Source organism: Mytilus edulis, chromosome 1, assembly GCF_963676685.1.
Source record: "Mytilus edulis chromosome 1, xbMytEdul2.2, whole genome shotgun sequence".
NCBI classification, from domain to species: domain Eukaryota; kingdom Metazoa; phylum Mollusca; class Bivalvia; order Mytilida; family Mytilidae; genus Mytilus; species Mytilus edulis.
In genome coordinates, this window is record NC_092344.1 from 72999677 (window position 1) to 73011828 (window position 12152).

Sequence of the window (12152 nt, forward strand, 5' to 3'; positions counted from 1 at the left end):
CCAAATATCTAAAAGTATTATTAAATTTGTTTATCAGATGTTGTTTCGATGGGTCTTTGCTTATTTTTGTCATAAATTGTAACTCATAACAATACAAAAACAGGTCCGCAATAAGTGGTGCACAGTTAGTCCCCATTGGAATTCCGATAATCTGACGATATACGGAATCTCCAAAGCGAACAAAAATGTTATCTAGTAAAAATTCAAGGGCATATATAGTATCAAAGCATGTCCAATTAACATAGTTTTTTTGTTTATTGCTACTAAAAAATGACCTAAAAGAGTTTGAACATATATATTCACATTCTGATTTTTTGAATGCCCATTTAATTAGGTGTGTGAATTTTTTCTTAATGAGAATGTGAGGCAATGTGGTATACAGGGTAGAAAAATCAAAACTTTGAACATGTATAGATCGTTGTTCAGGCCATCAACACATTTTAAAGTGTATACATGCTGTTAAACATATATTACAAGATGTGGTGTCAGTCATTATCCAAGTCACAATATGTAAAAGTGAATCATTATAGGTCAAACTACAGCCTTCAACACGTAGCCTTGGCTTACAAAGAATAGCAATATATAAAGGGCCCAGAAAATGAATAGTGGTAAAGCATTCAAACAGGCAAACCAATTTTAATATAATTTATATAAGAAACGAGAACGAAAAGCATGTATGAACCACATTAATAAACGACAACCACTGAACATTTGGTTCCTGACTCAAGACAGGTGCAGATAAATGCAGTGGGTTAACCCTACAACATTCAGCTTAATCTGAAAAAAAATGTAACATCACAACTTGTTGCATATTTTAAATACGGAAAAAGGAACAATTGAAATGGAAAACTGAAATAACTATTATTCGTCATGTTAACGGGTTTATTAAAACATTGCGTATTTTGTTAGTCTGCATCACATTTATAATTGAATTCTATGCGACTGTCATACAAATGAGAGTTAAAGCTAGCCATAAAACCAGTTTCAATCCAACATTATCTACAGAAGAAATGTCAGTACCAAGTCAGGAATAGGGCAATTGTTATCCAATCGTTTGATGAGTTTTAACTTTTGATTTTGCCATTTGATAAGGGACTTTCCTTTTTGAATTTTCCTCGGTATTTTTGTGATTTTACTTTTTAAAGACAATAATGAAATTACCAACAACGTTTTGTTCGATACTGTGAGCAATCTATAAACATAAACTGTATGTTCTCTTTCTTCCTTCATTGTGACTATATAGTTGTTTACTACCATTGGTTCATGAACTGTTTCAGGCCAATATCTGTCACACTTTATCTGTAGAAAATTTATGAATGCAAATGAATATAAAAACTCAAAGTATTATACAGAAGTGTTTGAATGTCAAATTAATATCACAAAGTTCTTTTTTGTATTTCTTTTTTATATACTTGTTATGTCATAAAAACAGCAAGGATTGTATTTCTGTTTTCAATTATTTGTTAAATACAAAGGTTTTCATACTATTTAAAAGACAGTTGGTCTATTCACATCCATTTAGTTTTTGAAAGGAGTAGGCCCGGTATGGGCCGATTTTGCCTCAAATTTCAGGTTCATCTAACGAAATATTTTGGACACTTTTTAAAGACTTTTAAAAGTGTCTATTTCAATTGATTCATTTAGTTTATGTGATGGGTTTTAACTGATTAAGTCATTAAAAACGCTCCGATTTAAGCACAAATATGAAAAATCTATCAAATATGCCAAACATCGTCACTTTTCACATGGTTTTTGTCAAAAATGAAAGTGGCTGCATCCTTGTTCATCCTCCCCCTATATATATGTTATATATTATCATCACATACAACTTACATTTTAATATTATGAATGAACACGAAGGTGGCCACTTTCATTTAAGACGGACACCGTCTAAAATTTAACTAAAATGCTAAAACTATGCAGATTTCAGTAATTTAGCACGACTTAATGATGTGAGTACCCGATATATGCGCATTTTATTGTCAAAAACAGCCCATATTTGTGTTGCAGAAGTAATCTACTTTCCGATAAATAGTTGAAAGTTTATATTGTCTTAATTTTGTAAAACTGCTATATTTTGGGAACCTACTCCTTTGTCTAGACAAATAGGTTATGGAAAATATATTCAGGTTATTGATACCTTTTTATTTTCAATAAGTTGTGTTACCATCACTATTTTCCCAACATTCTCTTGCCATACCATATGCCAGAAATCTCTCAATGTTTTCTTTTTAGGACCTTCATATTAAGAAAAAGTAAAAGTAAAGACAGTAAGAGTATATTGTATCTGGAAGGACAAGCATATGTCAAAGCGATCCTCATAATTATGAAACTAAGTTCCAAAAGTAATCAACTTTCTAAGTTTAATGAAAATATTTTCTGCGTACTCTGCAAAACTAAAGCTGTTATTATTTTTTTTTAAATCTAAACACACGATTTCTTAAACGTAATTTTAGAACTTGTAGATATTTTGAATGTCAAAGGAATTGTACAAATCAAAATGGCAAAACTAAATTAAGGCCAGGAAAAATTGACAAAATTATTAAGAAATAGTTATCATTTTAGAATTATGGAAAGTTATGAAAGGATAAATATAACAAGGACAATCATATTGATGATAAAAAAAGACGGGAATTTCTTGAACACGTTATAATTCTACGTTATGCTCTCCTTTTTGTACTATAACATAAAAAGAGGCAAAAAAGTGTGTTTGCATTACATATATCCGAAATATATTACACACAGGCAGAAATATTTCAATGTGGAATAAAGAAATTTTACGAAATACAAATAATAATATATTTGTAATTAATCTTCATAATACAAATATCTAAAGATTACATATAAATAAATTACAATAACATAAAATATTTAATATGAAATATGTTGAAATCAAAACATAGCATTCATAATATATATACACACCTTGTGATGCTATATATGCTTTTTCCTTTTCATAATTCTGAAAGTGTAAAAAATTAAATTATGTTGAAAATCATAGATATGTTTCATTACCAATAATCTAAACTATCGTATATCGTTTAGTACTGATTTACTGATACAAAAATTAATGCTGTCTTCATTTTGGGGTTTGATCGTTACTTAATTTGTATTTGCTACTTTTCGGTTTTATTTATGCCCGCGTCACACTGTCCCGATTTTTATATACGATGGACATCCGAATGCGAAAATTGTAAGTTCGTACGAAGTTGGTCCCGATCTCGTTAAAATACCAAAAAGTGACCGAAGCAAGTACGATGAATAACGAAGTCTATACGATGGTGCCGAAATTATATACGATAGCAAAAGATGGACATACGAAGGTTAACCGAAGACGGGTATTTAAGCTTCATATCTCAGCCGAAGCCTACACGATGGATCGCGAAGGCTACACGATGGATTACGAAGGCTACACGATGGATTACGATTAATGGCGCAATGGCCATACGATGTCTAAAAGATACGAACAGAATTTCGACAACATATCGTTTCTGTACAAGTCTGCTATGCATGGCGGGAAATCGATCTTTTTCTCTAATTCTTATAAAACTTAGTTTATTATCCTCTCGCCTACTACATGTAAGTTGCGTGTAGATACAATTGTTATGGACACTCTAGAACCAAAATACTCAAAACTTGGTATGGTGTTACTCGTTAAGAATATCTTAAGCGCTATTGACTTTAAAGTTCAAAGGTCAAGGTCACAGTGGCAGTTGTATTACAAGGCAATATCGCCCTTGTGGACACTCTAAAACCAATATGCTTCAAAAGATTTTAACCACATTTGGTATATTGTTCCTCCTTGTAATGATCTGAAATTTTTTACGTTCAAGACCAAAGGTCAAGGTCATGCAGATGGACTTGTTTTTTCTCCTTGAAATAGCATAATACACAGGAAATTGGTTGCTCATTTTTAACCTGCTGGTTCTAAAGTCCAGTTACTGAATGTTATGGTTGATTTCTAAAAAATTAGTTTATGTATCAAATATGCATATTCAATTTACAATTTTCTGCATGCGTCATATACAAATATAGTGTCCATATTTGTCCCCAATATGGTACATACGAGGGGATGCCACGCTCGGCATTGCCTTGTTTGAACTGTAAAATGTGTGCACTAGTCTGAATAATCACCCATAATTATGCCCATGTTTACTGATCTATCTTCAAGGCAAGGTAATGGGTTCGTTGGTCCCTTTTAAGAAGAAAAAAAAAGAGCTCTTTCCAGGAGAATATCATAATAATATAGACAAAAGGAAGGATGTGGGGAAAGCAAAAAATGCGGAAAAATATGACATATAGAAAACAAAATGGTTATGGAGTAAACAGTCGTGTGACAACAACTCAGACGATACATAAAAAATCAGAAAAAGTTGGTTTCCCTATATACGTGTACCTGCAGTGTTGGTGTACGAGGCGCGTTTATGATTTTCATTATGTCACTTGATATGAAAAATTGACAAAAAATAATATTTTACTTGTAAAAGTAAATCCTGAGCCTGTAATAGCTGCTCTTCTTGTTCCATTTGAATTAATAGAAACAACGCTGTCGCCTTGCTTGTTCTCATAGAATCATATAATATGAGCTCCATATTTTGTGAACGTCTTTCGTAACTGTCGTATTAGACTGACCAGTGCATATCGCGCATGGCACTTTAAATGTATTTTAGCGCAAAAAAATTAACTTTTACATTTAGCTGGATTTATTGCCGTCGTAGTTCCATCTTGTCGCCTTCGTACTCTTATTCGATGGCAACACGACGGGATTACGAGGTCTTCACGAAGTCGTGTTGCCATCGTACGACCTTCGGGTATCTTCGTGATTCATTCGTATAGACATCGCAATGTCAAAACTGCCCGATGGAAACGATGGAAACACGAATGCAATACGATGTGCAAAGATGCATTCCCGGTGACATTACGATGGCGAGGATGGTGATACGAACTCAATACGAACCCTCAACATCGGACGCACCTTCGGTGATTTTTTAACATGTTAAAAAATTTAGAACCCTTCCCGAAGTTGTCCCCGAAGGCTAGAAAAAGTGGCCGATGGTTAAAGAAGGTTAAAGATGGCACTACGAATAGCCCGATCTGGATACGATCAGTCCCGATTTTGAAAATTTCCATTATCGTGTTGCCATCGGCGTAAAAATCGGGACAGTGTGACACGGGCATTAGAAAAAGAGAAAAAGAGTAAAGCGAATTGAGCTTTATATCAATGTTTGCAGCTAGGATAAAAATGTTTTTTTATGTGTCCGTGTCAACAAACAGATTTAAAATGCGGTTCCGGGCAATGAAAGATCAGGATTGAAATTCACAGCACAGCATTATGATCTCGTCCTTATTATTTGACAATGTCTGTGAATGTGTATTAATTTACCCATTTACTATGATCTAACCATAGTAGTGTGACAACATAAAAACCTTCTGAACAGTACTAACATAGATTTCTGAAATAACCGAGGTTCTGATTTTGATATTAGTAATCAGTACGTTTACTTTAAATTTAAAACTTAAAAGTATTTGAAAAACTCTCTAATTCTGGATACAGTTGAAAATGGAAAAGTTTCCTACTTAAACGAAACGAAAATATTTTCAAAACTTACATCAATATAACTAGCATTAATGTAACCATGTTTCGTGTCTCCCTTCAAAACAACCCTCGAATGATCATCTACAATATATAATTATAAATTGGATGTGTGGTTGCTAAATAAATTTCCAGTGTGACGTCCATTTTCGCTAAAGTAGTACACATTTTTGTTTAGGAGTAAGCCCCCCTTCGGGTTCGCAATTTTCTCCCTGTGTAATAATACATTGGTGGCCATGAATGGGTTTTTTTTAAATGGCAAGAAATCCCAAACATGGAGGCAGTCTTTAGCTGGCGTGGAAATACAAACGTGTTCATAATCTTTCAATCAGTTTCATTGAGGTCTGGAGCTAGCATGTCAGTAACTGCTAGTAGTCTGTTGTTATTCATGTATTATTGTCATTTTGTTTATTTTTTTTTGTTACTTTTCTGACATCGGACTCGGACTTCCCTTAAACTGAGTTTTACTGTGCGTATTGATGCACGTATATTTTTTCTACATTGGCTAGAGGTACATGTGGATGGTTGAGATCTCAAAACACATTTTTAACCCAGCTGCTGTTTTGCGCCTGCCCCAAGTCAGGAACTTCTGACCTTTGTTAGTCTTGTATTATTTTTTACTTTAGCTTCTTGTGTATAATTTGGAGTTTAGTATGACGTTCATTATCACTGAACTAATATAAATATTTGTTTAGGGGTCAACTGAAGGATGCCTCCCGTTGTGAGAGTTTCTCGTTCAATTGAAGACCCATTGGTGGCCTTCGGATGTTGTCTGATTTATCATCGGGTTATTGTATCTTTGACACATTCAATGGTTTGATTCTTACATTATATCGAACCGATTCCTTTTTTTTTTAGATTTTGTAGTTTTGGATTTTAAACGGCTAATGCTGTGTTTAAATAAAGTCATGATCGATGCACCAAACACTCTTTCGGTTTCTCTCTACTTTTTCTATTATATCATGACTAATTTAAACTTGGGAATGGAAATTGGGAAAGTGTCAAAAAGATTACAATCCGACCGAAGAGTAGAAAACAGCCGAAGACCACCGATGGGTTTTCAATACAGCTAGAAAATCTCAAACCCGAAAGCGTGCTTCAGCTGGCCTCTAAACAAAAATGTGTACTAGTGTTTAGTTATAACTGCCTACAAACGACAATAGTAAAATCATTTTCTTATCCGTATTTTACATGTACGCTAATAAACCATTAATAACTTTACTGACATTTTTAAGATTAGGTCTTGATCTTTTTAAAAATATATCAGATTCTTTTGAACTTTAAATAGTATTTGATGTAAAGATTTTTTGAAGCAATAACATTCACTGTGTAATTTCATATAATAACATACAAGGCCATGTTGTAAGGAAACGATTTTTTTCTTTATTCTCTGCTTTTGAGCCTTCCACGTGCGCATAAGCAAGTCCTTTTGGTAAAAACTACAAATAAGCAAAACAATGCATTTTATTTATGAGCGTTATATATAACATTTATTTAACTGCTTTGATTAATTCAATATAACTGAACATATCATTACGAAACCACTTGTAAAGTAAGCTCTGACTGTTTGTAAACGTCAAATAACGTTCTACCTTCTTTATCATGGCAAACTTAATCTCTTTGTATACATAATTTCATTTACCTCATATTCCTTATTGAAACCATCGTTTTTCTGTTTCTCGTTTATAGCCTCCTTCAGATCCCTGGTAAGTATTTTGTATTTGAAAACATTGTGTTCACTGGGTACATTATTATACACGTTTCGATCTTCGTTTGCAGATAATTGTAATTTAGTATCTTCACGTTCTGTGGTTGATAATGTTATTTCTGCTCTATCTGCCACTGTAGCTACATGTACATTAGCGTATCCCTTTCCAGAACTAACATTCTTTTTCGTATCTTCAGAACGAACCATAAATTAATGAAAAGGAAAAATATATTTGTTTAGCAATTGTTGACTAAAAATTGAATTTGAATTTTTATTCTTCAAAAAACACATTTTAAACCGCAGTAAAGAATATGTTGTCTCTTTCGTTGAACTTAAGTTGCGTGTTTCTTTTCACTCGTAGGCAACGACTATAACTTTGATGTTCAGTTTCAATGGATTTTGTTTTGTAATACTCATTTTGAAATAGACTTCTCTAAGAGACAATGAAAATATATAAACTCACCCAAAATTATCTTATCATTTGATTTTGTCCAGTGTATAAATATACCTTTCGTTGATACTGATCTTCGCCTGGAAAAATAAGCACTTAATGTAAGCTCGGTTTTGATTTTGCTAATTGTTGATAACCGTACTATGTATGACCTGTTCTTTGTTTTAAATCCCCGACTATGCGTTGTGGGCGATTGTTACCTCAATCTTTAGCCATCAAAACCCGTCTCCATTTATTCTTATTGAATCATGAGAACGTTTTAATATGAATCTTTCCAGATGATGAAATAATGTTTTGGGAGAAAAAAACATAATCTTATTTGCAAAATTTTTCATATACATTTAATATGAATTACGATTGTTTTTTGGATTATGTTTAAGTAAATGATAAACAACACCAAAAAAAATTCCTAACATAAATTCTGACAAACAAATACTACGGCAATTTACAGGAAGGATAAATTACATGTATTGCGATCAAAATTCTCGATGCTTTTTGTAATCGTTTTTGGTCCTAACCTTACAGACAGAAATTCCAATATTATTTACAACACACCCTCGAGGGGTGTACAACCATAACACGGAGATCATTGAAATCCTTTCAGGCAATCAAAAGGTTAAAAACTATCACTGCATGCACTAAAAGATATATACTGATTACTCTTATAACATATTCCGGAATAAAACTATAAATAAGGGCAACAGTAGAATTTTGCTGTTCAAACACTTACTTATAAACGATAAATGCCGCCACCAATATGAGAACAACAATTATAATAGCAGCAACAGTTCCACTAATAGCAGCGGCGTTTGTAGGTTCTTCTTTCAGTGACTCAGATCCAACTTAAATAATAAAACAAAACCTATTGTCAAATGAAAGTAAGAACTTTTCAATAATAGTTAATTTATACAGCTGTCCAATATACATGTATGATTATCATTCAGCCTTCAGGAAAACTCACGATATTATATTTGGACGATAGGAACCCATTCAACGTCATTTTCAAGCAAAAATTGATATCTATATTGTTGAAAACAAAAATAGTAATATAATAGCCCTTTATACCTTGTTGCTCGGTGTGAGACAAGTTTAAAGCTCTGTGTTATATATAAAAAAGAAGATGTGGTATGATTGCTAATGAGACAACTGTCCACAAGAGACTAAAATGACACAAACATTAACAAATAAAGGTCACTGTACGACCTTCAACAATGAGCAAAGCTCATACCGCATAGTCAGCTATAAAAGGCCCCGATATTACAATGTAAAACAATTCAAACGAGAAAACTAACGGACTTATTTATATAAAAAAAAATGAACGAAACAAAAATATGTAACACATAAACAAACGACAACCACTGATTACAGGCTCCTGACTTGGGACAGGCACATACATAAATAATGTGGCGGGGTTAAACATGTTAGCGGGATCCCAACACTCCCCCTAACCTGGGACAGTTGTATAACAGTACAACATAAGAACGAGCTATAAAAATCAGTTAACAAAGGCTTAACTTATCAGAAGATTGCAGACTGTTTGACATATAATTGTTTACTTTCATAGATTGTGACTTGGATGGAGAGTTGTCTCATTGGCACTCAAACCACATCTTTTTATTTATATATAATGTCCTTAAAGTATAAATACTGTTATAATTTGATTGTGAGCATAGTGTAACAATACCTAAGAACGGTTTCACAGAACTAATCATCAAATGAAGGCATTACCATTATTGTGAAAGGGTTAAAAGATCAAACACTGATCGAGAAAAAAATCTTTAAAATCTTGTACAAATAAATATACTTTTGGGAAAAGGCATTTGAAATCATCGAAATGTAATCTTGGAAGTTTAGAGAAAGCAAAAGAAGGAACACAATGTTAAACTTTCAACGACGGTATGAAGTTTCAGCGATAGTAAGCGTTACGATAGGCGATACTTGAGGCACATTGTAACCTTTTCGAAATATTTTTTTTTTTAGCCTGAATGCTTATTAGTTTAAAGTGTAATCGTCCTTAATCGAATATCAGTAATACTTTGGATACACTTGACTACGGAAAACATTTAGGAAACACAACTTCTACGTCATTAGAAAGCAATACTAGTAATACAAACTGAGCATGTAAAAGGTATTTAAGTTTAGAATTTATTTTTTAAAGTTTGTAAGCTAAATTTTTCAAGATTTTTTTAATTTTGCGAAAGGGCCAAAACCAATGAAATTGTGGTTATAAAGGGATATAGACGACAATTTTCAGATATTATCTATTTAATTAAACGATATCAACTCAATCAAATGCAAAGTTGAGGACCATTAGAATATACTATTATATACGCATCAAATAAGGTGCATGCCATCAAGTATTGTGATAGAAAAAGCTTAGTGTCTCGAGTAATTCAACATTTTATGAACATCAAATTAAAGAAAATCAATATGTCAATGATTTTTCATATCAATACAAAAGTGCTGACTTCTCGTCTGCTAATACCATAGGGGAGGAAAAGTCCACCGATAAGTCATTAGGAGGAAAAAATAATCGGTTAAACAGTAACCTACAGAAAGGATCTATAAAAAAAAATGACCAATGACACACTAGCTATTAGGAATTGAACATTGGAAATACATATTTCCGCCTCTTTCTATTTTATTCGGTATACATTTTGAATAAAAATTTATAAAAATAACCTGCGATTTTATATCCCTTATCCTGTGTAGGTATTGTCTGCTATGTGCATTATCATATAAAAGTGAAATTAAAAGTATTTGGCACAACTTTTTGGAATTTTGGATCCTCAATGCTCTTCAACTTTGTACTTGTTTGGCTTTATAAAATATTTTAATATGATGAGTCTTTTGTAGACAAAACGCGCGTCTGGCGTACTCAATTATAATCCTGGTACCTTTGATAACTTTTTAAAATCAGCACAGAAGGTTAGTTAACAGATGAACAAAGGAAAATAGTTAACATTTAAAAATCAGTACAACAAATTACCAAACTATTATTGCATCAATTTAAAAATCAGCACAGAAGGTTTGTTAATAGATCAACAAAGGAAATAATTAACATTTAAACAATCACTTCATCAACTATTATTGCATACATGTAGCTTCAGCTCGTAATTATATTTTCAATATCGAATAAAAGTATGTATTCGTCAATTTGACGAAAGTCTCATACTAGTCTGTAGAAAATTGAAACTCCGTTGAAGATTTAAAAATTAGTTGTGTATCTGTACCAAGAAATTATGTAACTTTTAACTACTTGAATAATAATGAATAAGTATGCTTGAAATGTTACACGTTCTGTAAAAAAAGTCTACCTTTATCACATGATTCACCATGCCATTCCTTTTCACAACCGCCGGTTGGACATTTTCCTGTTAACGGGTTGCATGGTCCAGTCAAACAATTACACTTCCTTGTACAGTTGTTACCAAAATACCAGTCATCACATGCTAAAAAAATTGGCACATACTAGTATATCCTACATGTCATAGTAGATCAATGAACCTATAAACATTATAAATTACATATAAATGGTTGAATACAAAAGACATTAGAGCAACTTATTAAGTAGAGTGAGCTAGAAAGAGTCAAAGATTACACCATGTAAAAAAAAATAAACCAACAGACAGAGGATAGTAATCTCATAATTTAAGTTAATATGATTTAGCGAAACACAGTTTTGGCAAACGAACCCCATTGAACTACTCAAAAATGAAATCATCCCTTCGTACATTTTAAGGACGCCATCACGAGTTGGTTGACCGTTATGGAATAAACGTCTCACAAATGATATCGGATATGTTTCTTACATCGTAACTACAATCCCCTTCCTTTTCATGAATGTGACCTTCTGAATTAGACTATTTACCGGATTTGTTATCACATAAGCAACACGACGGGGTCCACATGTGGAGCAGGATCTATGTTCTGTCATGTGTACTATTGTTTGTCTGTTTGTCTTTTTCATTTTTAGCCATGGCGTTGTCATTTTATTTTCGATTTATGAATTTGACTGTTCCTTTGGTATCTTTTTCCCTCTTTTACAAGAGATGTATCTTTTGATTGCAGGGGGTTCAAAACTTGTAAACAATCTAGGAAAATTGCTAGACGAATTTGCCCTTCGTTAGCACAAAATAAGTATTTATTCTGTATATAAAAGGAATCTTTCTCTAAAACTATACAAAATAAAAGTATTCGTCATATTTTCAAATTTCTGCAAGAGAAAATCGAAATCATGTTGCCCTCTCATACATAAATAGTGTTTGATTAATCGTAAAACATCTGCAAGAGAAAATAGAAATCATGTTTCCGTCTTATGAAGTGTTTGATTAATCGTACAACAATAGCAAATCCTTGCATAATATTAATATTTCTGTCAACTAGATTTGTATCATAAT

General features: G+C 32.6%; 1 protein-coding gene and 2 long non-coding RNA genes across 5 annotated transcripts in view; all 3 read right to left on the reverse strand.

Annotated features, from left to right (window-relative positions):
- Positions 1-12152, reverse strand: part of LOC139489619 (multiple epidermal growth factor-like domains protein 10) — a 297206-nt gene that overhangs the window by 134267 nt on the left and 150787 nt on the right. The window lies entirely within an intron of this gene.
- LOC139489699 (uncharacterized) lies at positions 1168-2967 on the reverse strand. The gene is made up of 3 exons (XR_011656224.1): positions 2926-2967; positions 2141-2238; positions 1168-1299 (listed from the first exon to the last, which is right to left on the reverse strand). It is a non-coding gene; the product is annotated as an uncharacterized lncRNA (long non-coding RNA).
- Positions 7240-11198, reverse strand: LOC139489698 (uncharacterized). Its single transcript, XR_011656223.1, has 4 exons — positions 11070-11198; positions 8483-8594; positions 7765-7832; positions 7240-7492 (listed from the first exon to the last, which is right to left on the reverse strand). It is a non-coding gene; the product is annotated as an uncharacterized lncRNA (long non-coding RNA).